The 25,109-nt window shown below is 68.4% G+C and overlaps 15 non-coding genes across 15 annotated transcripts; 6 read left to right on the forward strand and 9 right to left on the reverse strand.

Moving 5' to 3' along the window:
* Positions 1-679: 679 nt before the first annotated feature.
* Positions 680-751, reverse strand: TRNAE-CUC (transfer RNA glutamic acid (anticodon CUC)). The gene has a single exon. It is a non-coding gene; the product is annotated as a tRNA-Glu (tRNA).
* Positions 752-1,029: 278 nt separating this feature from the next.
* TRNAG-UCC (transfer RNA glycine (anticodon UCC)) lies at positions 1,030-1,101 on the reverse strand. The gene has a single exon. It is a non-coding gene; the product is annotated as a tRNA-Gly (tRNA).
* Positions 1,102-1,860: 759 nt separating this feature from the next.
* Positions 1,861-1,932, reverse strand: TRNAD-GUC (transfer RNA aspartic acid (anticodon GUC)). Its single transcript has one exon. It is a non-coding gene; the product is annotated as a tRNA-Asp (tRNA).
* A 570-nt stretch (positions 1,933-2,502) lies between these two features.
* TRNAL-CAG (transfer RNA leucine (anticodon CAG)) lies at positions 2,503-2,585 on the forward strand. Its single transcript has one exon. It is a non-coding gene; the product is annotated as a tRNA-Leu (tRNA).
* Positions 2,586-4,100: 1,515 nt separating this feature from the next.
* Positions 4,101-4,171, forward strand: TRNAG-GCC (transfer RNA glycine (anticodon GCC)). The gene has a single exon. It is a non-coding gene; the product is annotated as a tRNA-Gly (tRNA).
* A 5,067-nt stretch (positions 4,172-9,238) lies between these two features.
* On the reverse strand, positions 9,239-9,310 carry TRNAE-CUC (transfer RNA glutamic acid (anticodon CUC)). Its single transcript has one exon. It is a non-coding gene; the product is annotated as a tRNA-Glu (tRNA).
* Positions 9,311-9,588: 278 nt separating this feature from the next.
* On the reverse strand, positions 9,589-9,660 carry TRNAG-UCC (transfer RNA glycine (anticodon UCC)). Its single transcript has one exon. It is a non-coding gene; the product is annotated as a tRNA-Gly (tRNA).
* A 759-nt stretch (positions 9,661-10,419) lies between these two features.
* On the reverse strand, positions 10,420-10,491 carry TRNAD-GUC (transfer RNA aspartic acid (anticodon GUC)). The gene has a single exon. It is a non-coding gene; the product is annotated as a tRNA-Asp (tRNA).
* A 570-nt stretch (positions 10,492-11,061) lies between these two features.
* TRNAL-CAG (transfer RNA leucine (anticodon CAG)) lies at positions 11,062-11,144 on the forward strand. The gene has a single exon. It is a non-coding gene; the product is annotated as a tRNA-Leu (tRNA).
* A 1,515-nt stretch (positions 11,145-12,659) lies between these two features.
* Positions 12,660-12,730, forward strand: TRNAG-GCC (transfer RNA glycine (anticodon GCC)). Its single transcript has one exon. It is a non-coding gene; the product is annotated as a tRNA-Gly (tRNA).
* Positions 12,731-17,796: 5,066 nt separating this feature from the next.
* Positions 17,797-17,868, reverse strand: TRNAE-CUC (transfer RNA glutamic acid (anticodon CUC)). Its single transcript has one exon. It is a non-coding gene; the product is annotated as a tRNA-Glu (tRNA).
* A 278-nt stretch (positions 17,869-18,146) lies between these two features.
* Positions 18,147-18,218, reverse strand: TRNAG-UCC (transfer RNA glycine (anticodon UCC)). Its single transcript has one exon. It is a non-coding gene; the product is annotated as a tRNA-Gly (tRNA).
* A 759-nt stretch (positions 18,219-18,977) lies between these two features.
* Positions 18,978-19,049, reverse strand: TRNAD-GUC (transfer RNA aspartic acid (anticodon GUC)). Its single transcript has one exon. It is a non-coding gene; the product is annotated as a tRNA-Asp (tRNA).
* A 570-nt stretch (positions 19,050-19,619) lies between these two features.
* TRNAL-CAG (transfer RNA leucine (anticodon CAG)) lies at positions 19,620-19,702 on the forward strand. The gene has a single exon. It is a non-coding gene; the product is annotated as a tRNA-Leu (tRNA).
* Positions 19,703-21,217: 1,515 nt separating this feature from the next.
* Positions 21,218-21,288, forward strand: TRNAG-GCC (transfer RNA glycine (anticodon GCC)). The gene has a single exon. It is a non-coding gene; the product is annotated as a tRNA-Gly (tRNA).
* The last annotated feature ends 3,821 nt before the right edge of the window (positions 21,289-25,109 follow it).

Genomic DNA, 25,109 nt, shown 5'->3' on the forward strand with positions numbered 1-25,109 from the left:
TACCCATGCCTCCCGGGCGCCGTGGTCCGCCTCCCAGAGCCCACTCGAGACCAGAACCCTCTTGGAGTCGCCAGCGGCATACGGGAGTCACAGCCAGCCCGGGACCTGGCACGCACTGGCCAAGCCGCCCAGAGAGGTGGCTGGCCTGAGGGACACGGCAAGGCAGGCGGTCCGTGGCCACGGCCCCCACTCCCAGAGGCAGATCCCCCTCGCTCACCTTCGGCTGTGGCCACCGCCCCTGCCGCTGCTGGCCCCCAGCTGGCGACCACCACAGCCCACGCCCCTCCCCCCAGCCCTGGCCCCAGCCCTCCCGCCGCCCGCCCTATCCAAGCCCACCTCCTCACCACCACCCACAGCAGGAGCACCAGCACGAGCCCAGGAGCATCACCGCCACCACCAGGGGCAGCAGCCGCAGACCCTCAGGAGGGAGGGAGGGAGGGAGGCGGGGGGTGGATGGGAGGCCTCAGGCGCGTCGTGGTGGAAGCGGCGCGAGGTTGCCACCGCGGCCAAAACCTTCGCCCCGCGGGACGGCGGAGGTGGCCTGAATCGTGCTTGGGCTGGACGGGCAGGGTCCCGGGGGCCTCTGGCGCAGCGCTGAGCAAGCGTAGGCTAATAAAAGGCTGGCAGGGTGTCCGGCGAGGACATGGGCAGGTGGCAGGCGGAGAGGAAGAAGAAAGGCTTCCCTGACCGGGAATCGAACCCGGGCCGCGGCGGTGAGAGCGCCGAATCCTAACCACTAGACCACCAGGGAGCGTCGGGGTTCGGCCCTCGCCTGCTCCTGGTGAGCCCCGCGCCTGCATGCCACCCGCCCGCGCCACCTTGCTGCCCACACCCGGCCTCTGCAAGTCCAGCCGCCTGCCCTGGCGTGCCGTCTTGCTTTCAGCACCCTCAAAACACTGCGCGCGCCGCCGGCTTCTCGCACACACGCCAAAAGCCGCGGGCCAGCGGGCTGGCTCCCTGCTCCCACCTCTCTGTCCCCCGAACGCCCCTGCCCGGAGAGCGCTGGAACTCAGCAAAAGGTCGGCCCGCTGCGTTGGCCGGGAATCGAACCCGGGTCAACTGCTTGGAAGGCAGCTATGCTCACCACTATACCACCAACGCTCCACAGCCCGGGCGGCCGCCAGACGCCGGCCCCGGGCTCGCCCCAGCATACTCTCGCCGCCGCCTCCGCATCCCTGCCCCGACGCCCCGGCAGCCGGAGGCTCTGCGCCGCCGCCGGCGCCCCCCAGCAGCCACGCGGCGCCCCAAGCTCGCCAGCGCTACGCAGTGGCCGGGATCCACCGGCCCCACCGCCCCAGGGCGGCGCCCCCGCGGCCTTGCGGCCCTCCGGCCCTTCGCTCCCCGCCGCGGCCCGCCAACGCCTCCGCCCTCACCCCCGGCGGGCAACGCGGGGCATGCAGCTTCCAGCACCCAGCTGGCCAAAGCCCTACTCCACCGGGCGCTGGGCGAGGCCACTTCCCACGACGACAAGGGGACACGGGACCCACCTGGCTGCACGCGTCGGGGCGCCGTGCCGAGCCGCGCGGCGGGGCCGTCGCGAGCCTAGGAGCCCACTCAGGCAGCCACTGGGGGTCGGCGCGTGGGCGGCCGGCCGGCCGCCAGATCCGGCTATGGTCGGGCAAGGCCGTGGGGTCGCCAAGGAGGCCCTCGCTCCGCCGTGGCGATCGTGCGCCCGCCGACGACAAAGGGCTCAGGCTGGAGCGCTGCACGGGCAGAGGGGGGTCGACGGGAGCTAGGCCGGGCACCGCCGTTGGCGGCGCCCTGGCGCCTCGCCCGAAGACGTCGGGAGGAGACGAAGGGCCCTTGGGGGCCTGGCGGCAGGACAGAGAGCGACCGCGGCCACCAAAAAGGGTGTGTTGCCTCCCCGTCGGGGAATCGAACCCCGGTCTCCCGCGTGACAGGCGGGGATACTCACCACTATACTAACGAGGACGGCGGCGACCGTCCTGCCTGCCGCCCGGCCGCTCTCGGGCTCTCGGGCTGCCTGCCGACGCCTCCCCTTGCCCAGCACGGGCCCCCGGCCACCACGGGTCCCGACCCAACCGCGCACCAAACCACCCGCCTCGGTCACAGCGGCAGCCCGCCACCCCGACAGGGACCCGGACCCCCGGGGCACTGGACACTCCCCAGCGCGCGCCGCCTCTTGCCTCCAACGCGGGCGTTCCGCCGGGAGAAGGGGGCGCGAGAAGGCAAGCGGGGCTGCGAGGACACGGGGGGCGCGCGCCGGCCGGCGTCGGGCCAGGAGAGGCGCGGGTGGGGAGGGGCCGGCCCGCCGAGGGCCCGGCTGGGTCCGCGGCGCGAGCGGCGGCGGAGCCAGGCGCCTCGGCCGGCCGCCGCGCGCCGGCTCGGTCGACCCCCACTCCGGACGGCCGCCTGCCTGCCTGCCTGCCTGCCTGCCTGCCTGCCTGGCGTGGCGCCCCGCGCGGCCCGCCAAGGGCGCCGGTGCTCGCGCCGCGTCGGGTCCCAGCCAGGCCAGCGGCCACGCGCCCAGCCAGGCCCGCCGTCAGGATGGCCGAGCGGTCTAAGGCGCTGCGTTCAGGTCGCAGTCTCCCCTGGAGGCGTGGGTTCGAATCCCACTCCTGACAAGCCCGCCTTTTGGCCCGCCGGACAAACGCACCCGTCCTCCCCGCGCCACTGCCTTTCTCCACACATGCCCTCCCGCCGCCGCCGCCTGCACCCCTCACACCAGGAACCTTCAGTCCTTCTCAGCGCATCTTTGCTCGCCAGCTGGCTGCAGCTGCAGCTGCTGCTTTTCCTGCCTCCCTGCCGCCCCCTTGCCCACCCTCGCCCACCCTCCCCCACCCTCCCCCTGCCGCTCCCACGGCCCCGCCGCGCCCCGCCCCCGGCCGCGCCAAAGCACGCGGCCCCGCGGCGGGTGGCAAGCCCTCCTCCCCTCGCCGGCGCTCCGACTTCTGCCCGGGGAACGGCCTACTCGCCCTCGCAGCCGTGCTTCCGCGGCCGCCCCCGCCAGCTCTCCCGCCGGGCCGGCACCCCGTCCTCCGCGCCCGCCCCGCCGGCCCGCCTGCGCTCCCCAGCCACAGCGAGGCGGCCGAGCCCCCGCCTTGCCCGCCAAGTGGGTGCCGCGTGCCCTCGACCCTTCTCCGCCGTGCGTTCTTGGCCGGGCCGCACCTGCCTGCCGCCCGCCCGGGACGCGTGCCATCCAGCCTTCCTGCTGGCCAGCGCACACCGGCCTTCCTTGCACGAGTCCGTCCCGGGAAGGGTGCTCCGCTGGGGAGGGAGCGGAAGCCCTGCGTGCCCGTCCAGCCCACCCACCGGCGCCCGGCCCGCGCCCCCGACCTCGGCGCCACGGCGCCCGTTCCCGTGGGAAGCCGCTGCCCCGGCCGGAGCCAAGCCCGCCCTGGCGCGCTCCCTGCCTCTCAGCCGGCAGTCCCCGAGCCAGGAGCCGCTCTGCCAAAGGGCCCCTGCTCACCACCACCACCCCGTCAGAGCCGGACCCCGGGAGCGCGGTCGGCCAGAGCGCAGGAGCCAGGCTCACACGCCTTTGGGTCCTTGGGCCTGAGCGCCGTCCTGGGGTGGGGGTGCGGGTGGGGGTGGGGGTGGGGGTGGGGGTGGGGGTGGGGCCGGTGGCGGAGGCGCTCGGAGGCGTCGCCCTCCCGCGCTCGCGCTTCCCGCACAGCCCGAGCCCGGCGTCCCGGCCCGCGCCCGCTCTCGCGCGCCCCACCCCGGCCCGGCCGGAAAGCCAGCCCGCCAGGGGGACTTTGGGTCGGGACCCGGCGGTCGCGGAGAGGCACGTCGGCGCGCGGCCGCAGCGACCACGCAGCGCCTGCGCCTGCACCTGACAGGGATCCCGGCGCCGGCTCCCGGCCCCCTCGCGCGACACCGACAGGGTCGCGGCGGCCGTGGTCGGCGCAGAAGGCGCGGGACGGGCCGAGTGGGCCCGCGTCCCGCCGCTCCGGGCTCCCTCCGAGAGCGCCGCGCCCCGGGGTCCTGCACGTGCCCGGATCCTGCCTTCCAGGTCGCCCGCCCGCCGTCTCCTGCTCCAACGGAGCAGAGAGACGCCCACGGGCGAGCAGTGAGCAGCGGCGGGCGGGTGGCGGCCGGCGCCTCAGGGGCAGCGACGGGCGGCGCTGGCCACCGGTGCATGGGTGGTTCAGTGGTAGAATTCTCGCCTGCCACGCGGGAGGCCCGGGTTCGATTCCCGGCCCATGCAGCCACAGCGTCCCCTTTTGGTCCCACGGTGCGGGCCCCAGAGCCGAACTAGGTCTGCGCGCTGAAACGCGCTCGAGGCAGCGCTCCTGCCAACGCTGGCTTGCTACCTGCCGCCCGCTGCCTCTCCCACGCAGACGCCCAGGACCCCTCCCCACCTCACCCACAAAAGGCCCTGCTGCCAAGCCTTCGTGGCCCCAAACCCTGCGGGCTCAGCCGCCCGTGCGTCCAGGCACCTTTCTTGTGTTTGGCTCGCGTCCTCACCCGGACCCAGCCGAGGCCTCGGGGATTGCACTGGCAGGAATACCCCACCGCTGGCAGCCGCCCGCACCACACTTTCATCTTTCACAACGTCCGTCTCCAAGCTCCCTGCCTCACTCTCCCCACACTCCGAGAGGAATCAATCACACTACGTTTGCACAGCCAGGAGCAAGGGAGCTGCCACATCTGGCAAGCATACCTCCCTTTTGCCTGGAGGGTCCCTGGACCATGTCTTGCAGGACGAGTTCCAAAGAAGTCCACCAGCTGCCGGCCCTCGGCAGAAATAGGTTTCCAACAGCAACGCCCTCACCACCTCAAACACCACCCCTTCCCCCTGAAACCCTCTTGCGCGCCTCACCTCAGCATCAGCCCTGCCCCAAGAGCACCCCCACCTCAGCCTGCAGCCTCACCGTCCCCCTACTCCCCCACATGCACCCATCCCACCCCCAGCTCCCCGCCTCCCCCATCTCCACACACAACCCCCCCCCCCCCCAACGCCCCGGTCCTCCCTGAGCCGTTCCAAATCCCACTCTTGTCAAGGAACCTGCCTTTCCATTTGTTCCACTGGCCTGCCTCCCCCCACCCCCCACTTCAAGCCACGGCCTGCTCCTTTCCCTGCTTCTTCGAACACAAGTAGAACGGATTCACATTCCTGGGTGAGTCTCAGGTGCCCGGCAAAGTGATTCAGTCCCCTGTTCTTTGCCAGGTGGTCTTCCAGTGTAGGTGAAGGCGAGATACAATTACACTTCTCCTGCTACAGAGGAAAGCTCTGTTGCTCATCTCCTGTAAGCACAGTCTTTCCTATCTCTTGATCCGACTCCAACTTCGTCCCTCCCTGCCTTTCCCCTTGGGTAGCCCTATGTACGTTTTCGACGTCTCAAGGTCGCTTTCCCCTTTGCACATAGATTCGTCTGTATTCGTCGTTAGAGTCCACAGAGCTTTCTCCCTATCCAAGCGGCTCACTTCACTGAGCGGACCCTTCTGTGGCTCCGTCTGACCTTGCGGCCCATGGCGATGGCGGCTCCTTCTTGAGGGCTGCGTCATATTCCACGGTACAGATATCCCTCACCTTCTTGTGCCGGCCACGTGCCGACGGGCACTCGGGCGTTTCCCGCGTGTCTCGGCTCCGGCACAGAGGGCTGCGGTGACCCCGGGGGATGCCTGCATCTCTCCCCATTAGGGGTGTTTGTCGTCTTTTCCCGATGCGTGCCCAGGGGTGGCTTTCCTGGATCAAAATGGAAGCTCTTCTTTCTCCTATTGCTGGACTGATCCTCGACTGACTGACTTCGACGGAGTAGCACTGGTTCTGGAAGTGTCGTTGATCTGCACCCTGGTGTCCGTTTCCGCTGTACAGCGTTGGGGTTCAGTCCTGTCTGTGGGGGTGGGGGGCTTATGTGTTCAGCTCGTTTCCATTACGGGTGATGACAGGATGTGGGATCTCGTTCCCTGCGGTATCCCGCGTGTCCTTGTTCCTCCTCCCCTTCCTACGCAGTACTGGTACGGTTGATCCGTTGAGCCCGGCTCCTCGTTCATCCCTCGGTCCCTGACTGCGCCCTTGGGGAGCCCCAAGCGGCTTTCCTGTGTCTGAGAGTCTGTGGCTGGTTGGCCCAGGGATTAATTTGTCCAACACTTTAGAGTCCACCCATCCGTGACCTTGTCTGGTTGACTTCCCTCACCAAGGGTAATATTCTGCGGCTCCAGCCGCCGTTGCTGCCAGTGACACTATCTGCCTCCTGTGGACGGCTCGGTGACATCCCATTCTCTCCCTTTCTCTGACACTGCATCTTGGTGGCTGAGCCTTTGGGGATGGGCACTAGGGTTTTCCTCCACGTCTCGGCCATGGCAAACGGTGCTGCTGTGACCGTGGGGCTCGCGTGTGTCTCTCCGAATGAAGAGTTGCGACTTTCGTGGATATGTACCCAGGGTGGGATTGTCATAGCTCGCCTGTTTCCCGCTGACTTCGTTGCCTGCTGAGTTAGTTTTCTTTTGAAAGCTTACTCCGACGTCGTAGTCACGGTTGTTGCGCAAGTACAGTGGATTCCCAATATTGCGCTGGTTTCCGGTGGACCGCAGAGTGATCCTGTTTGGCGTGTGCGGATCGCGGATGTCATATATGTCTTCAGATTCTTTTGCACTTGAGGTTGTTACTCCAGGGCACTGACGCTTATTCCCTGTGTTGAACTGGATAACCTCGGTGCTTCTCCCTTTAGACAGGGTCCTGCGTATCTGTGCGTTGTTGCAGCTCCGCAGTCATCCCTCCACCGCTGCCTTTGGGCTTGCGTTACCCTGAGGTGGGTTTCTGCGTGAGTCGGTTTCTCCTGGCAAATAGCTTCGTTTTGTATTATGTTCCATGTTCCACATGCCTCTGTCCAACGCGGTCTGACATTCTCCGCAGAGTGTAAGAGTCTCCAGCTGCATCATCGCTTGTGACAAATGGCAATACTTGACGTGTTTCTTATGTATGACTGAGTGATGGCTCCATGCTGCATCGATGCCACCCCTTCTTGGGCGCGCCGTGTGTGGATGGGCGCTGGGGTTTGCTCCGTGTCCGCACCATGGCAGACGGTGCTGCAGTGTCCGTGGCGGTGTCCGGACCCTCAGACCTCCCCGAGGTTTGCCCTCTGCGGGTGTGTACCCTGGAGGGATGACTGTGCTCGGTCACATGGGAGCTCTCCTTGGCCCTCATGAAATCACAGCCACCTGCGCTCACAGCCACCCCCGCTCCATCCCACCCTGAGGCCCCAGCAGTGTCACCCCCGAGACTGGACACTCCCTCCTGATGGGTGGTGACTTTGGTCTCTGGGGCGGTACGGTGGGCCCACCCATCTCGGACCGGGTCTGGCCCCCAGCTGGCGCTGGCACTCCGTTTCTGTCCTTCGCTTGCCTGCGTCCTAGCCTCCGCCCAGAGCCCCAGCCCGCCGCCCAGCCTGAGCAGCCTGTGGCACCGCGCACCAGTGTGGCTCGCCCCCGCTCACCCGCCACACCACCCAGAAGGAGTGCTCTCCCGCCATCTTCCTCACGCCACAGCCCCCTCACTGTCACGGCCTCCCCTCTACCTTTCCCACCAGACTCCAGGCTCGGCCCACCTCCGCGCCACCATCGCCCTGGAGCTCGGGCTCTCCCTCACACGTCCTGCCCTGGCCTACCCTGCCTTGGCGTTCACCACTGCGGGCCTCCCTCTGGCTCCGCAGACCCAGCCCTACCCCCACGCCCACCCCGACCTGACCTACCGCAGATCCGTCCCAGCCTCTCACATGCGCCTGGCACGGCTTCGCCGCCGCGCCCATGCTTCTGTAGAGGCCCTGCTCCAGTGGCCTGCCGATCTTTCGCCAGGTCCCCGCGAGCGCCACGCCGCCCCTTCCCGCCGGCCGTCCACGCAGACGCCCCGACCAAGCACCCCGGGGCCTGCCTCCCAGCTCCCTGCTCGCCGCCGCGCCCTCGCCTCGCGATCGCCCTGCCTGGGTCCCTGATCCACGTGGGGCGCCACCAGCCATGGCCCCAAGCACCTTCCTCCGATACTCTCCCCCATGCCCGCTGACGCCCACAGCCCCGGCAGGGGCCTCGAGGAAACCCCCTTTGGCGACGGCAAGCACACGTCGGGCCACAGGGCTCCTTTGCCACAGGGGACTCGCCTTTGTGCCATCGCACCCGAGTGTGCCGCCCTCGCCGCACCTTGGTGCCTTTCGTCTGCCGTCCACTTCCCCTCCGAAGGACACAGTCCTTGAACGGACGTGAAACCCTTTGGGATTGACGAGCCGAGACGGGGCCAAGAGGAGACTGTGGTGGGCGATCACCCTCCCGGAGAGTTCCTAGGGGAAGACGATGACAGGGTGGGGAGAGGGATGCAGTGGATCCTGGATAGACAGTTCGGAGACAATGGGAAACTATTCGATGTCATAGCTAGGGGAGGGGTGCGTGGAACAGGGCGCTCTCTCTCTTTCTCTCTCTCTCTGTGTGTGTGTGTGTGTGTGCACCCGAGTGCCCACCTTTGGTTACGAGTGGGGGAGGGAGGCCTGGGTAAATCTTGCCTCAGTCCGGGAGGATTGAGAGCTGTGGTCAGGCAAGGGAAACAGCATGATGGTCGGGTTGTCCTCCCTGGCAGGCATCGCTGCCTCTGAGCGACTGAACTGCTACCCATGCCTCCCGGGCGCCGTGGTCCGCCTCCCAGAGCCCACTCGAGACCAGAACCCTCTTGGAGTCGCCAGCGGCATACGGGAGTCACAGCCAGCCCGGGACCTGGCACGCACTGGCCAAGCCGCCCAGAGAGGTGGCTGGCCTGAGGGACACGGCAAGGCAGGCGGTCCGTGGCCACGGCCCCCACTCCCAGAGGCAGATCCCCCTCGCTCACCTTCGGCTGTGGCCACCGCCCCTGCCGCTGCTGGCCCCCAGCTGGCGACCACCACAGCCCACGCCCCTCCCCCCAGCCCTGGCCCCAGCCCTCCCGCCGCCCGCCCTATCCAAGCCCACCTCCTCACCACCACCCACAGCAGGAGCACCAGCACGAGCCCAGGAGCATCACCGCCACCACCAGGGGCAGCAGCCGCAGACCCTCAGGAGGGAGGGAGGGAGGGAGGCGGGGGGTGGATGGGAGGCCTCAGGCGCGTCGTGGTGGAAGCGGCGCGAGGTTGCCACCGCGGCCAAAACCTTCGCCCCGCGGGACGGCGGAGGTGGCCTGAATCGTGCTTGGGCTGGACGGGCAGGGTCCCGGGGGCCTCTGGCGCAGCGCTGAGCAAGCGTAGGCTAATAAAAGGCTGGCAGGGTGTCCGGCGAGGACATGGGCAGGTGGCAGGCGGAGAGGAAGAAGAAAGGCTTCCCTGACCGGGAATCGAACCCGGGCCGCGGCGGTGAGAGCGCCGAATCCTAACCACTAGACCACCAGGGAGCGTCGGGGTTCGGCCCTCGCCTGCTCCTGGTGAGCCCCGCGCCTGCATGCCACCCGCCCGCGCCACCTTGCTGCCCACACCCGGCCTCTGCAAGTCCAGCCGCCTGCCCTGGCGTGCCGTCTTGCTTTCAGCACCCTCAAAACACTGCGCGCGCCGCCGGCTTCTCGCACACACGCCAAAAGCCGCGGGCCAGCGGGCTGGCTCCCTGCTCCCACCTCTCTGTCCCCCGAACGCCCCTGCCCGGAGAGCGCTGGAACTCAGCAAAAGGTCGGCCCGCTGCGTTGGCCGGGAATCGAACCCGGGTCAACTGCTTGGAAGGCAGCTATGCTCACCACTATACCACCAACGCTCCACAGCCCGGGCGGCCGCCAGACGCCGGCCCCGGGCTCGCCCCAGCATACTCTCGCCGCCGCCTCCGCATCCCTGCCCCGACGCCCCGGCAGCCGGAGGCTCTGCGCCGCCGCCGGCGCCCCCCAGCAGCCACGCGGCGCCCCAAGCTCGCCAGCGCTACGCAGTGGCCGGGATCCACCGGCCCCACCGCCCCAGGGCGGCGCCCCCGCGGCCTTGCGGCCCTCCGGCCCTTCGCTCCCCGCCGCGGCCCGCCAACGCCTCCGCCCTCACCCCCGGCGGGCAACGCGGGGCATGCAGCTTCCAGCACCCAGCTGGCCAAAGCCCTACTCCACCGGGCGCTGGGCGAGGCCACTTCCCACGACGACAAGGGGACACGGGACCCACCTGGCTGCACGCGTCGGGGCGCCGTGCCGAGCCGCGCGGCGGGGCCGTCGCGAGCCTAGGAGCCCACTCAGGCAGCCACTGGGGGTCGGCGCGTGGGCGGCCGGCCGGCCGCCAGATCCGGCTATGGTCGGGCAAGGCCGTGGGGTCGCCAAGGAGGCCCTCGCTCCGCCGTGGCGATCGTGCGCCCGCCGACGACAAAGGGCTCAGGCTGGAGCGCTGCACGGGCAGAGGGGGGTCGACGGGAGCTAGGCCGGGCACCGCCGTTGGCGGCGCCCTGGCGCCTCGCCCGAAGACGTCGGGAGGAGACGAAGGGCCCTTGGGGGCCTGGCGGCAGGACAGAGAGCGACCGCGGCCACCAAAAAGGGTGTGTTGCCTCCCCGTCGGGGAATCGAACCCCGGTCTCCCGCGTGACAGGCGGGGATACTCACCACTATACTAACGAGGACGGCGGCGACCGTCCTGCCTGCCGCCCGGCCGCTCTCGGGCTCTCGGGCTGCCTGCCGACGCCTCCCCTTGCCCAGCACGGGCCCCCGGCCACCACGGGTCCCGACCCAACCGCGCACCAAACCACCCGCCTCGGTCACAGCGGCAGCCCGCCACCCCGACAGGGACCCGGACCCCCGGGGCACTGGACACTCCCCAGCGCGCGCCGCCTCTTGCCTCCAACGCGGGCGTTCCGCCGGGAGAAGGGGGCGCGAGAAGGCAAGCGGGGCTGCGAGGACACGGGGGGCGCGCGCCGGCCGGCGTCGGGCCAGGAGAGGCGCGGGTGGGGAGGGGCCGGCCCGCCGAGGGCCCGGCTGGGTCCGCGGCGCGAGCGGCGGCGGAGCCAGGCGCCTCGGCCGGCCGCCGCGCGCCGGCTCGGTCGACCCCCACTCCGGACGGCCGCCTGCCTGCCTGCCTGCCTGCCTGCCTGCCTGCCTGGCGTGGCGCCCCGCGCGGCCCGCCAAGGGCGCCGGTGCTCGCGCCGCGTCGGGTCCCAGCCAGGCCAGCGGCCACGCGCCCAGCCAGGCCCGCCGTCAGGATGGCCGAGCGGTCTAAGGCGCTGCGTTCAGGTCGCAGTCTCCCCTGGAGGCGTGGGTTCGAATCCCACTCCTGACAAGCCCGCCTTTTGGCCCGCCGGACAAACGCACCCGTCCTCCCCGCGCCACTGCCTTTCTCCACACATGCCCTCCCGCCGCCGCCGCCTGCACCCCTCACACCAGGAACCTTCAGTCCTTCTCAGCGCATCTTTGCTCGCCAGCTGGCTGCAGCTGCAGCTGCTGCTTTTCCTGCCTCCCTGCCGCCCCCTTGCCCACCCTCGCCCACCCTCCCCCACCCTCCCCCTGCCGCTCCCACGGCCCCGCCGCGCCCCGCCCCCGGCCGCGCCAAAGCACGCGGCCCCGCGGCGGGTGGCAAGCCCTCCTCCCCTCGCCGGCGCTCCGACTTCTGCCCGGGGAACGGCCTACTCGCCCTCGCAGCCGTGCTTCCGCGGCCGCCCCCGCCAGCTCTCCCGCCGGGCCGGCACCCCGTCCTCCGCGCCCGCCCCGCCGGCCCGCCTGCGCTCCCCAGCCACAGCGAGGCGGCCGAGCCCCCGCCTTGCCCGCCAAGTGGGTGCCGCGTGCCCTCGACCCTTCTCCGCCGTGCGTTCTTGGCCGGGCCGCACCTGCCTGCCGCCCGCCCGGGACGCGTGCCATCCAGCCTTCCTGCTGGCCAGCGCACACCGGCCTTCCTTGCACGAGTCCGTCCCGGGAAGGGTGCTCCGCTGGGGAGGGAGCGGAAGCCCTGCGTGCCCGTCCAGCCCACCCACCGGCGCCCGGCCCGCGCCCCCGACCTCGGCGCCACGGCGCCCGTTCCCGTGGGAAGCCGCTGCCCCGGCCGGAGCCAAGCCCGCCCTGGCGCGCTCCCTGCCTCTCAGCCGGCAGTCCCCGAGCCAGGAGCCGCTCTGCCAAAGGGCCCCTGCTCACCACCACCACCCCGTCAGAGCCGGACCCCGGGAGCGCGGTCGGCCAGAGCGCAGGAGCCAGGCTCACACGCCTTTGGGTCCTTGGGCCTGAGCGCCGTCCTGGGGTGGGGGTGCGGGTGGGGGTGGGGGTGGGGGTGGGGGTGGGGGTGGGGCCGGTGGCGGAGGCGCTCGGAGGCGTCGCCCTCCCGCGCTCGCGCTTCCCGCACAGCCCGAGCCCGGCGTCCCGGCCCGCGCCCGCTCTCGCGCGCCCCACCCCGGCCCGGCCGGAAAGCCAGCCCGCCAGGGGGACTTTGGGTCGGGACCCGGCGGTCGCGGAGAGGCACGTCGGCGCGCGGCCGCAGCGACCACGCAGCGCCTGCGCCTGCACCTGACAGGGATCCCGGCGCCGGCTCCCGGCCCCCTCGCGCGACACCGACAGGGTCGCGGCGGCCGTGGTCGGCGCAGAAGGCGCGGGACGGGCCGAGTGGGCCCGCGTCCCGCCGCTCCGGGCTCCCTCCGAGAGCGCCGCGCCCCGGGGTCCTGCACGTGCCCGGATCCTGCCTTCCAGGTCGCCCGCCCGCCGTCTCCTGCTCCAACGGAGCAGAGAGACGCCCACGGGCGAGCAGTGAGCAGCGGCAGGCGGGTGGCGGCCGGCGCCTCAGGGGCAGCGACGGGCGGCGCTGGCCACCGGTGCATGGGTGGTTCAGTGGTAGAATTCTCGCCTGCCACGCGGGAGGCCCGGGTTCGATTCCCGGCCCATGCAGCCACAGCGTCCCCTTTTGGTCCCACGGTGCGGGCCCCAGAGCCGAACTAGGTCTGCGCGCTGAAACACGCTCGAGGCAGCGCTCCTGCCAACGCTGGCTTGCTACCTGCCGCCCGCTGCCTCTCCCACGCAGACGCCCAGGACCCCTCCCCACCTCACCCACAAAAGGCCCTGCTGCCAAGCCTTCGTGGCCCCAAACCCTGCGGGCTCAGCCGCCCGTGCGTCCAGGCACCTTTCTTGTGTTTGGCTCGCGTCCTCACCCGGACCCAGCCGAGGCCTCGGGGATTGCACTGGCAGGAATACCCCACCGCTGGCAGCCGCCCGCACCACACTTTCATCTTTCACAACGTCCGTCTCCAAGCTCCCTGCCTCACTCTCCCCACACTCCGAGAGGAATCAATCACACTACGTTTGCACAGCCAGGAGCAAGGGAGCTGCCACATCTGGCAAGCATACCTCCCTTTTGCCTGGAGGGTCCCTGGACCATGTCTTGCAGGACGAGTTCCAAAGAAGTCCACCAGCTGCCGGCCCTCGGCAGAAATAGGTTTCCAACAGCAACGCCCTCACCACCTCAAACACCACCCCTTCCCCCTGAAACCCTCTTGCGCGCCTCACCTCAGCATCAGCCCTGCCCCAAGAGCACCCCCACCTCAGCCTGCAGCCTCACCGTCCCCCTACTCCCCCACATGCACCCATCCCACCCCCAGCTCCCCGCCTCCCCCATCTCCACACACAACCCCCCCCCCCCCAACGCCCCGGTCCTCCCTGAGCCGTTCCAAATCCCACTCTTGTCAAGGAACCTGCCTTTCCATTTGTTCCACTGGCCTGCCTCCCCCCACCCCCCACTTCAAGCCACGGCCTGCTCCTTTCCCTGCTTCTTCGAACACAAGTAGAACGGATTCACATTCCTGGGTGAGTCTCAGGTGCCCGGCAAAGTGATTCAGTCCCCTGTTCTTTGCCAGGTGGTCTTCCAGTGTAGGTGAAGGCGAGATACAATTACACTTCTCCTGCTACAGAGGAAAGCTCTGTTGCTCATCTCCTGTAAGCACAGTCTTTCCTATCTCTTGATCCGACTCCAACTTCGTCCCTCCCTGCCTTTCCCCTTGGGTAGCCCTATGTACGTTTTCGACGTCTCAAGGTCGCTTTCCCCTTTGCACATAGATTCGTCTGTATTCGTCGTTAGAGTCCACAGAGCTTTCTCCCTATCCAAGCGGCTCACTTCACTGAGCGGACCCTTCTGTGGCTCCGTCTGACCTTGCGGCCCATGGCGATGGCGGCTCCTTCTTGAGGGCTGCGTCATATTCCACGGTACAGATATCCCTCACCTTCTTGTGCCGGCCACGTGCCGACGGGCACTCGGGCGTTTCCCGCGTGTCTCGGCTCCGGCACAGAGGGCTGCGGTGACCCCGGGGGATGCCTGCATCTCTCCCCATTAGGGGTGTTTGTCGTCTTTTCCCGATGCGTGCCCAGGGGTGGCTTTCCTGGATCAAAATGGAAGCTCTTCTTTCTCCTATTGCTGGACTGATCCTCGACTGACTGACTTCGACGGAGTAGCACTGGTTCTGGAAGTGTAGTTGATCTGCACCCTGGTGTCCGTTTCCGCTGTACAGCGTTGGGGTTCAGTCCTGTCTGTGGGGGTGGGGGGCTTATGTGTTCAGCTCGTTTCCATTACGGGTGATGACAGGATGTGGGATCTCGTTCCCTGCGGTATCCCGCGTGTCCTTGTTCCTCCTCCCCTTCCTACGCAGTACTGGTACGGTTGATCCGTTGAGCCCGGCTCCTCGTTCATCCCTCGGTCCCTGACTGCGCCCTTGGGGAGCCCCAAGCGGCTTTCCTGTGTCTGAGAGTCTGTGGCTGGTTGGCCCAGGGATTAATTTGTCCAACACTTTAGAGTCCACCCATCCGTGACCTTGTCTGGTTGACTTCCCTCACCAAGGGTAATATTCTGCGGCTCCAGCCGCCGTTGCTGCCAGTGACACTATCTGCCTCCTGTGGACGGCTCGGTGACATCCCATTCTCTCCCTTTCTCTGACACTGCATCTTGGTGGCTGAGCCTTTGGGGATGGGCACTAGGGTTTTCCTCCACGTCTCGGCCATGGCAAACGGTGCTGCTGTGACCGTGGGGCTCGCGTGTGTCTCTCCGAATGAAGAGTTGCGACTTTCGTGGATATGTACCCAGGGTGGGATTGTCATAGCTCGCCTGTTTCCCGCTGACTTCGTTGCCTGCTGAGTTAGTTTTCTTTTGAAAGCTTACTCCGACGTCGTAGTCACGGTTGTTGCGCAAGTACAGTGGATTCCCAATATTGCGCTGGTTTCCGGTGGACCGCAGAGTGATCCTGTTTGGCGTGTGCGGATCGCGGATGTCATATATGTCTTCAGATTCTTTTGCACTTGAGGTTGTTACTCCAGGGCACTGACGCTTATTCCCTGTGTTGAACTGGATAACCTCGGTGCTTCTCCCTTTAGACAGGGTCCTGCGTATCTGTGCGTTGTTGCAGCTCCGCAGTCATCCCTCCACCGCTGCCTTTGGGCTTGCGTTACCCTGAGGTGGGTTTCTGCGTGAGTCGGTTTCTCCTGGCAAATAGCTTCGTTTTGTATTATGTTCCATGTTCCACATGCCTCTGTCCAACGCGGTCTGACATTCTCCGCAGAGTGTAAGAGTCTCCAGCTGCATCATCGCTTGTGACAAATGGCAATACTTGACGTGTTTCTTATGTATGACTGAGTGATGGCTCCATGCTGCATCGATGCCACCCCTTCTTGGGCGCGCCGTGTGTGGATGGGCGCTGGGGTTTGCTCCGTGTCCGCACCATGGCAGACGGTGCTGCAGTGTCCGTGGCGGTGTCCGGACCCTCAGACCTCCCCGAGGTTTGCCCTCTGCGGGTGTGTACCCTGGAGGGATGACTGTGCTCGGTCACATGGGAGTTCTCCTTGGCCCTCATGAAATCACAGCCACCTGCGCTCACAGCCACCCCCGCTCCATCCCACCCTGAGGCCCCAGCAGTGTCACCCCCGAGACTGGACACTCCCTCCTGATGGGTGGTGACTTTGGTCTCTGGGGCGGTACGGTGGGCCCACCCATCTCGGACCGGGTCTGGCCCCCAGCTGGCGCTGGCACTCCGTTTCTGTCCTTCGCTTGCCTGCGTCCTAGCCTCCGCCCAGAGCCCCAGCCCGCCGCCCAGCCTGAGCAGCCTGTGGCACCGCGCACCAGTGTGGCTCGCCCCCGCTCACCCGCCACACCACCCAGAAGGAGTGCTCTCCCGCCATCTTCCTCACGCCACAGCCCCCTCACTGTCACGGCCTCCCCTCTACCTTTCCCACCAGACTCCAGGCTCGGCCCACCTCCGCGCCACCATCGCCCTGGAGCTCGGGCTCTCCCTCACACGTCCTGCCCTGGCCTACCCTGCCTTGGCGTTCACCACTGCGGGCCTCCCTCTGGCTCCGCAGACCCAGCCCTACCCCCACGCCCACCCCGACCTGACCTACCGCAGATCCGTCCCAGCCTCTCACATGCGCCTGGCACGGCTTCGCCGCCGCGCCCATGCTTCTGTAGAGGCCCTGCTCCAGTGGCCTGCCGATCTTTCGCCAGGTCCCCGCGAGCGCCACGCCGCCCCTTCCCGCCGGCCGTCCACGCAGACGCCCCGACCAAGCACCCCGGGGCCTGCCTCCCAGCTCCCTGCTCGCCGCCGCGCCCTCGCCTCGCGATCGCCCTGCCTGGGTCCCTGATCCACGTGGGGCGCCACCAGCCATGGCCCCAAGCACCTTCCTCCGATACTCTCCCCCATGCACGCTGACGCCCACAGCCCCGGCAGGGGCCTCGAGGAAACCCCCTTTGGCGACGGCAAGCACACGTCGGGCCACAGGGCTCCTTTGCCACAGGGGACTCGCCTTTGTGCCATCGCACCCGAGTGTGCCGCCCTCGCCGCACCTTGGTGCCTTTCGTCTGCCGTCCACTTCCCCTCCGAAGGACACAGTCCTTGAACGGACGTGAAACCCTTTGGGATTGACGAGCCGAGACGGGGCCAAGAGGAGACTGTGGTGGGCGATCACCCTCCCGGAGAGTTCCTAGGGGAAGACGATGACAGGGTGGGGAGAGGGATGCAGTGGATCCTGGATAGACAGTTCGGAGACAATGGGAAACTATTCGATGTCATAGCTAGGGGAGGGGTGCGTGGAACAGGGCGCTCTCTCTCTTTCTCTCTCTCTCTCTGTGTGTGTGTGTGTGTGCACCCGAGTGCCCACCTTTGGTTACGAGTGGGGGAGGGAGGCCTGGGTAAATCTTGCCTCAGTCCGGGAGGATTGAGAGCTGTGGTCAGGCAAGGGAAACAGCATGATGGTCGGGTTGTCCTCCCTGGCAGGCATCGCTGCCTCTGAGCGACTGAACTGCTACCCATGCCTCCCGGGCGCCGTGGTCCGCCTCCCAGAGCCCACTCGAGACCAGAACCCTCTTGGAGTCGCCAGCGGCATACGGGAGTCACAGCCAGCCCGGGACCTGGCACGCACTGGCCAAGCCGCCCAGAGAGGTGGCTGGCCTGAGGGACACGGCAAGGCAGGCGGTCCGTGGCCACGGCCCCCACTCCCAGAGGCAGATCCCCCTCGCTCACCTTCGGCTGTGGCCACCGCCCCTGCCGCTGCTGGCCCCCAGCTGGCGACCACCACAGCCCACGCCCCTCCCCCCAGCCCTGGCCCCAGCCCTCCCGCCGCCCGCCCTATCCAAGCCCACCTCCTCACCACCACCCACAGCAGGAGCACCAGCACGAGCCCAGGAGCATCACCGCCACCACCAGGGGCAGCAGCCGCAGACCCTCAGGAGGGAGGGAGGGAGGGAGGCGGGGGGTGGATGGGAGGCCTCAGGCGCGTCGTGGTGGAAGCGGCGCGAGGTTGCCACCGCGGCCAAAACCTTCGCCCCGCGGGACGGCGGAGGTGGCCTGAATCGTGCTTGGGCTGGACGGGCAGGGTCCCGGGGGCCTCTGGCGCAGCGCTGAGCAAGCGTAGGCTAATAAAAGGCTGGCAGGGTGTCCGGCGAGGACATGGGCAGGTGGCAGGCGGAGAGGAAGAAGAAAGGCTTCCCTGACCGGGAATCGAACCCGGGCCGCGGCGGTGAGAGCGCCGAATCCTAACCACTAGACCACCAGGGAGCGTCGGGGTTCGGCCCTCGCCTGCTCCTGGTGAGCCCCGCGCCTGCATGCCACCCGCCCGCGCCACCTTGCTGCCCACACCCGGCCTCTGCAAGTCCAGCCGCCTGCCCTGGCGTGCCGTCTTGCTTTCAGCACCCTCAAAACACTGCGCGCGCCGCCGGCTTCTCGCACACACGCCAAAAGCCGCGGGCCAGCGGGCTGGCTCCCTGCTCCCACCTCTCTGTCCCCCGAACGCCCCTGCCCGGAGAGCGCTGGAACTCAGCAAAAGGTCGGCCCGCTGCGTTGGCCGGGAATCGAACCCGGGTCAACTGCTTGGAAGGCAGCTATGCTCACCACTATACCACCAACGCTCCACAGCCCGGGCGGCCGCCAGACGCCGGCCCCGGGCTCGCCCCAGCATACTCTCGCCGCCGCCTCCGCATCCCTGCCCCGACGCCCCGGCAGCCGGAGGCTCTGCGCCGCCGCCGGCGCCCCCCAGCAGCCACGCGGCGCCCCAAGCTCGCCAGCGCTACGCAGTGGCCGGGATCCACCGGCCCCACCGCCCCAGGGCGGCGCCCCCGCGGCCTTGCGGCCCTCCGGCCCTTCGCTCCCCGCCGCGGCCCGCCAACGCCTCCGCCCTCACCCCCGGCGGGCAACGCGGGGCATGCAGCTTCCAGCACCCAGCTGGCCAAAGCCCTACTCCACCGGGCGCTGGGCGAGGCCACTTCCCACGACGACAAGGGGACACGGGACCCACCTGGCTGCACGCGTCGGGGCGCCGTGCCGAGCCGCGCGGCGGGGCCGTCGCGAGCCTAGGAGCCCACTCAGGCAGCCACTGGGGGTCGGCGCGTGGGCGGCCGGCCGGCCGCCAGATCCGGCTATGGTCGGGCAAGGCCGTGGGGTCGCCAAGGAGGCCCTCGCTCCGCCGTGGCGATCGTGCGCCCGCCGACGACAAAGGGCTCAGGCTGGAGCGCTGCACGGGCAGAGGGGGGTCGACGGGAGCTAGGCCGGGCACCGCCGTTGGCGGCGCCCTGGCGCCTCGCCCGAAGACGTCGGGAGGAGACGAAGGGCCCTTGGGGGCCTGGCGGCAGGACAGAGAGCGACCGCGGCCACCAAAAAGGGTGTGTTGCCTCCCCGTCGGGGAATCGAACCCCGGTCTCCCGCGTGACAGGCGGGGATACTCACCACTATACTAACGAGGACGGCGGCGACCGTCCTGCCTGCCGCCCGGCCGCTCTCGGGCTCTCGGGCTGCCTGCCGACGCCTCCCCTTGCCCAGCACGGGCCCCCGGCCACCACGGGTCCCGACCCAACCGCGCACCAAACCACCCGCCTCGGTCACAGCGGCAGCCCGCCACCCCGACAGGGACCCGGACCCCCGGGGCACTGGACACTCCCCAGCGCGCGCCGCCTCTTGCCTCCAACGCGGGCGTTCCGCCGGGAGAAGGGGGCGCGAGAAGGCAAGCGGGGCTGCGAGGACACGGGGGGCGCGCGCCGGCCGGCGTCGGGCCAGGAGAGGCGCGGGTGGGGAGGGGCCGGCCCGCCGAGGGCCCGGCTGGGTCCGCGGCGCGAGCGGCGGCGGAGCCAGGCGCCTCGGCCGGCCGCCGCGCGCCGGCTCGGTCGACCCCCACTCCGGACGGCCGCCTGCCTGCCTGCCTGCCTGCCTGCCTGCCTGCCTGGCGTGGCGCCCCGCGCGGCCCGCCAAGGGCGCCGGTGCTCGCGCCGCGTCGGGTCCCAGCCAGGCCAGCGGCCACGCGCCCAGCCAGGCCCGCCGTCAGGATGGCCGAGCGGTCTAAGGCGCTGCGTTCAGGTCGCAGTCTCCCCTGGAGGCGTGGGTTCGAATCCCACTCCTGACAAGCCCGCCTTTTGGCCCGCCGGACAAACGCACCCGTCCTCCCCGCGCCACTGCCTTTCTCCACACATGCCCTCCCGCCGCCGCCGCCTGCACCCCTCACACCAGGAACCTTCAGTCCTTCTCAGCGCATCTTTGCTCGCCAGCTGGCTGCAGCTGCAGCTGCTGCTTTTCCTGCCTCCCTGCCGCCCCCTTGCCCACCCTCGCCCACCCTCCCCCACCCTCCCCCTGCCGCTCCCACGGCCCCGCCGCGCCCCGCCCCCGGCCGCGCCAAAGCACGCGGCCCCGCGGCGGGTGGCAAGCCCTCCTCCCCTCGCCGGCGCTCCGACTTCTGCCCGGGGAACGGCCTACTCGCCCTCGCAGCCGTGCTTCCGCGGCCGCCCCCGCCAGCTCTCCCGCCGGGCCGGCACCCCGTCCTCCGCGCCCGCCCCGCCGGCCCGCCTGCGCTCCCCAGCCACAGCGAGGCGGCCGAGCCCCCGCCTTGCCCGCCAAGTGGGTGCCGCGTGCCCTCGACCCTTCTCCGCCGTGCGTTCTTGGCCGGGCCGCACCTGCCTGCCGCCCGCCCGGGACGCGTGCCATCCAGCCTTCCTGCTGGCCAGCGCACACCGGCCTTCCTTGCACGAGTCCGTCCCGGGAAGGGTGCTCCGCTGGGGAGGGAGCGGAAGCCCTGCGTGCCCGTCCAGCCCACCCACCGGCGCCCGGCCCGCGCCCCCGACCTCGGCGCCACGGCGCCCGTTCCCGTGGGAAGCCGCTGCCCCGGCCGGAGCCAAGCCCGCCCTGGCGCGCTCCCTGCCTCTCAGCCGGCAGTCCCCGAGCCAGGAGCCGCTCTGCCAAAGGGCCCCTGCTCACCACCACCACCCCGTCAGAGCCGGACCCCGGGAGCGCGGTCGGCCAGAGCGCAGGAGCCAGGCTCACACGCCTTTGGGTCCTTGGGCCTGAGCGCCGTCCTGGGGTGGGGGTGCGGGTGGGGGTGGGGGTGGGGGTGGGGGTGGGGGTGGGGCCGGTGGCGGAGGCGCTCGGAGGCGTCGCCCTCCCGCGCTCGCGCTTCCCGCACAGCCCGAGCCCGGCGTCCCGGCCCGCGCCCGCTCTCGCGCGCCCCACCCCGGCCCGGCCGGAAAGCCAGCCCGCCAGGGGGACTTTGGGTCGGGACCCGGCGGTCGCGGAGAGGCACGTCGGCGCGCGGCCGCAGCGACCACGCAGCGCCTGCGCCTGCACCTGACAGGGATCCCGGCGCCGGCTCCCGGCCCCCTCGCGCGACACCGACAGGGTCGCGGCGGCCGTGGTCGGCGCAGAAGGCGCGGGACGGGCCGAGTGGGCCCGCGTCCCGCCGCTCCGGGCTCCCTCCGAGAGCGCCGCGCCCCGGGGTCCTGCACGTGCCCGGATCCTGCCTTCCAGGTCGCCCGCCCGCCGTCTCCTGCTCCAACGGAGCAGAGAGACGCCCACGGGCGAGCAGTGAGCAGCGGCGGGCGGGTGGCGGCCGGCGCCTCAGGGGCAGCGACGGGCGGCGCTGGCCACCGGTGCATGGGTGGTTCAGTGGTAGAATTCTCGCCTGCCACGCGGGAGGCCCGGGTTCGATTCCCGGCCCATGCAGCCACAGCGTCCCCTTTTGGTCCCACGGTGCGGGCCCCAGAGCCGAACTAGGTCTGCGCGCTGAAACACGCTCGAGGCAGCGCTCCTGCCAACGCTGGCTTGCTACCTGCCGCCCGCTGCCTCTCCCACGCAGACGCCCAGGACCCCTCCCCACCTCACCCACAAAAGGCCCTGCTGCCAAGCCTTCGTGGCCCCAAACCCTGCGGGCTCAGCCGCCCGTGCGTCCAGGCACCTTTCTTGTGTTTGGCTCGCGTCCTCACCCGGACCCAGCCGAGGCCTCGGGGATTGCACTGGCAGGAATACCCCACCGCTGGCAGCCGCCCGCACCACACTTTCATCTTTCACAACGTCCGTCTCCAAGCTCCCTGCCTCACTCTCCCCACACTCCGAGAGGAATCAATCACACTACGTTTGCACAGCCAGGAGCAAGGGAGCTGCCACATCTGGCAAGCATACCTCCCTTTTGCCTGGAGGGTCCCTGGACCATGTCTTGCAGGACGAGTTCCAAAGAAGTCCACCAGCTGCCGGCCCTCGGCAGAAATAGGTTTCCAACAGCAACGCCCTCACCACCTCAAACACCACCCCTTCCCCCTGAAACCCTCTTGCGCGCCTCACCTCAGCATCAGCCCTGCCCCAAGAGCACCCCCACCTCAGCCTGCAGCCTCACCGTCCCCCTACTCCCCCACATGCACCCATCCCACCCCCAGCTCCCCGCCTCCCCCATCTCCACACACAACCCACCCCCCCCCAACGCCCCGGTCCTCCCTGAGCCGTTCCAAATCCCACTCTTGTCAAGGAACCTGCCTTTCCATTTGTTCCACTGGCCTGCCTCCCCCCACCCCCCACTTCAAGCCACGGCCTGCTCCTTTCCCTGCTTCTTCGAACACAAGTAGAACGGATTCACATTCCTGGGTGAGTCTCAGGTGCCCGGCAAAGTGATTCAGTCCCCTGTTCTTTGCCAGGTGGTCTTCCAGTGTAGGTGAAGGCGAGATACAATTACACTTCTCCTGCTACAGAGGAAAGCTCTGTTGCTCATCTCCTGTAAGCACAGTCTTTCCTATCTCTTGATCCGACTCCAACTTCGTCCCTCCCTGCCTTTCCCCTTGGGTAGCCCTATGTACGTTTTCGACGTCTCAAGGTCGCTTTCCCCTTTGCACATAGATTCGTCTGTATTCGTCGTTAGAGTCCACAGAGCTTTCTCCCTATCCAAGCGGCTCACTTCACTGAGCGGACCCTTCTGTGGCTCCGTCTGACCTTGCGGCCCATGGCGATGGCGGCTCCTTCTTGAGGGCTGCGTCATATTCCACGGTACAGATATCCCTCACCTTCTTGTGCCGGCCACGTGCCGACGGGCACTCGGGCGTTTCCCGCGTGTCTCGGCTCCGGCACAGAGGGCTGCGGTGACCCCGGGGGATGCCTGCATCTCTCCCCATTAGGGGTGTTTGTCGTCTTTTCCCGATGCGTGCCCAGGGGTGGCTTTCCTGGATCAAAATGGAAGCTCTTCTTTCTCCTATTGCTGGACTGATCCTCGACTGACTGACTTCGACGGAGTAGCACTGGTTCTGGAAGTGTAGTTGATCTGCACCCTGGTGTCCGTTTCCGCTGTACAGCGTTGGGGTTCAGTCCTGTCTGTGGGGGTGGGGGGCTTATGTGTTCAGCTCGTTTCCATTACGGGTGATGACAGGATGTGGGATCTCGTTCCCTGCGGTATCCCGCGTGTCCTTGTTCCTCCTCCCCTTCCTACGCAGTACTGGTACGGTTGATCCGTTGAGCCCGGCTCCTCGTTCATCCCTCGGTCCCTGACTGCGCCCTTGGGGAGCCCCAAGCGGCTTTCCTGTGTCTGAGAGTCTGTGGCTGGTTGGCCCAGGGATTAATTTGTCCAACACTTTAGAGTCCACCCATCCGTGACCTTGTCTGGTTGACTTCCCTCACCAAGGGTAATATTCTGCGGCTCCAGCCGCCGTTGCTGCCAGTGACACTATCTGCCTCCTGTGGACGGCTCGGTGACATCCCATTCTCTCCCTTTCTCTGACACTGCATCTTGGTGGCTGAGCCTTTGGGGATGGGCACTAGGGTTTTCCTCCACGTCTCGGCCATGGCAAACGGTGCTGCTGTGACCGTGGGGCTCGCGTGTGTCTCTCCGAATGAAGAGTTGCGACTTTCGTGGATATGTACCCAGGGTGGGATTGTCATAGCTCGCCTGTTTCCCGCTGACTTCGTTGCCTGCTGAGTTAGTTTTCTTTTGAAAGCTTACTCCGACGTCGTAGTCACGGTTGTTGCGCAAGTACAGTGGATTCCCAATATTGCGCTGGTTTCCGGTGGACCGCAGAGTGATCCTGTTTGGCGTGTGCGGATCGCGGATGTCATATATGTCTTCAGATTCTTTTGCACTTGAGGTTGTTACTCCAGGGCACTGACGCTTATTCCCTGTGTTGAACTGGATAACCTCGGTGCTTCTCCCTTTAGACAGGGTCCTGCGTATCTGTGCGTTGTTGCAGCTCCGCAGTCATCCCTCCACCGCTGCCTTTGGGCTTGCGTTACCCTGAGGTGGGTTTCTGCGTGAGTCGGTTTCTCCTGGCAAATAGCTTCGTTTTGTATTATGTTCCATGTTCCACATGCCTCTGTCCAACGCGGTCTGACATTCTCCGCAGAGTGTAAGAGTCTCCAGCTGCATCATCGCTTGTGACAAATGGCAATACTTGACGTGTTTCTTATGTATGACTGAGTGATGGCTCCATGCTGCATCGATGCCACCCCTTCTTGGGCGCGCCGTGTGTGGATGGGCGCTGGGGTTTGCTCCGTGTCCGCACCATGGCAGACGGTGCTGCAGTGTCCGTGGCGGTGTCCGGACCCTCAGACCTCCCCGAGGTTTGCCCTCTGCGGGTGTGTACCCTGGAGGGATGACTGTGCTCGGTCACATGGGAGTTCTCCTTGGCCCTCATGAAATCACAGCCACCTGCGCTCACAGCCACCCCCGCTCCATCCCACCCTGAGGCCCCAGCAGTGTCACCCCCGAGACTGGACACTCCCTCCTGATGGGTGGTGACTTTGGTCTCTGGGGCGGTACGGTGGGCCCACCCATCTCGGACCGGGTCTGGCCCCCAGCTGGCGCTGGCACTCCGTTTCTGTCCTTCGCTTGCCTGCGTCCTAGCCTCCGCCCAGAGCCCCAGCCCGCCGCCCAGCCTGAGCAGCCTGTGGCACCGCGCACCAGTGTGGCTCGCCCCCGCTCACCCGCCACACCACCCAGAAGGAGTGCTCTCCCGCCATCTTCCTCACGCCACAGCCCCCTCACTGTCACGGCCTCCCCTCTACCTTTCCCACCAGACTCCAGGCTCGGCCCACCTCCGCGCCACCATCGCCCTGGAGCTCGGGCTCTCCCTCACACGTCCTGCCCTGGCCTACCCTGCCTTGGCGTTCACCACTGCGGGCCTCCCTCTGGCTCCGCAGACCCAGCCCTACCCCCACGCCCACCCCGACCTGACCTACCGCAGATCCGTCCCAGCCTCTCACATGCGCCTGGCACGGCTTCGCCGCCGCGCCCATGCTTCTGTAGAGGCCCTGCTCCAGTGGCCTGCCGATCTTTCGCCAGGTCCCCGCGAGCGCCACGCCGCCCCTTCCCGCCGGCCGTCCACGCAGACGCCCCGACCAAGCACCCCGGGGCCTGCCTCCCAGCTCCCTGCTCGCCGCCGCGCCCTCGCCTCGCGATCGCCCTGCCTGGGTCCCTGATCCACGTGGGGCGCCACCAGCCATGGCCCCAAGCACCTTCCTCCGATACTCTCCCCCATGCCCGCTGACGCCCACAGCCCCGGCAGGGGCCTCGA

Source organism: Budorcas taxicolor, chromosome 3, assembly GCF_023091745.1.
Source record: "Budorcas taxicolor isolate Tak-1 chromosome 3, Takin1.1, whole genome shotgun sequence".
NCBI classification, from domain to species: Eukaryota; Metazoa; Chordata; class Mammalia; order Artiodactyla; family Bovidae; genus Budorcas; species Budorcas taxicolor.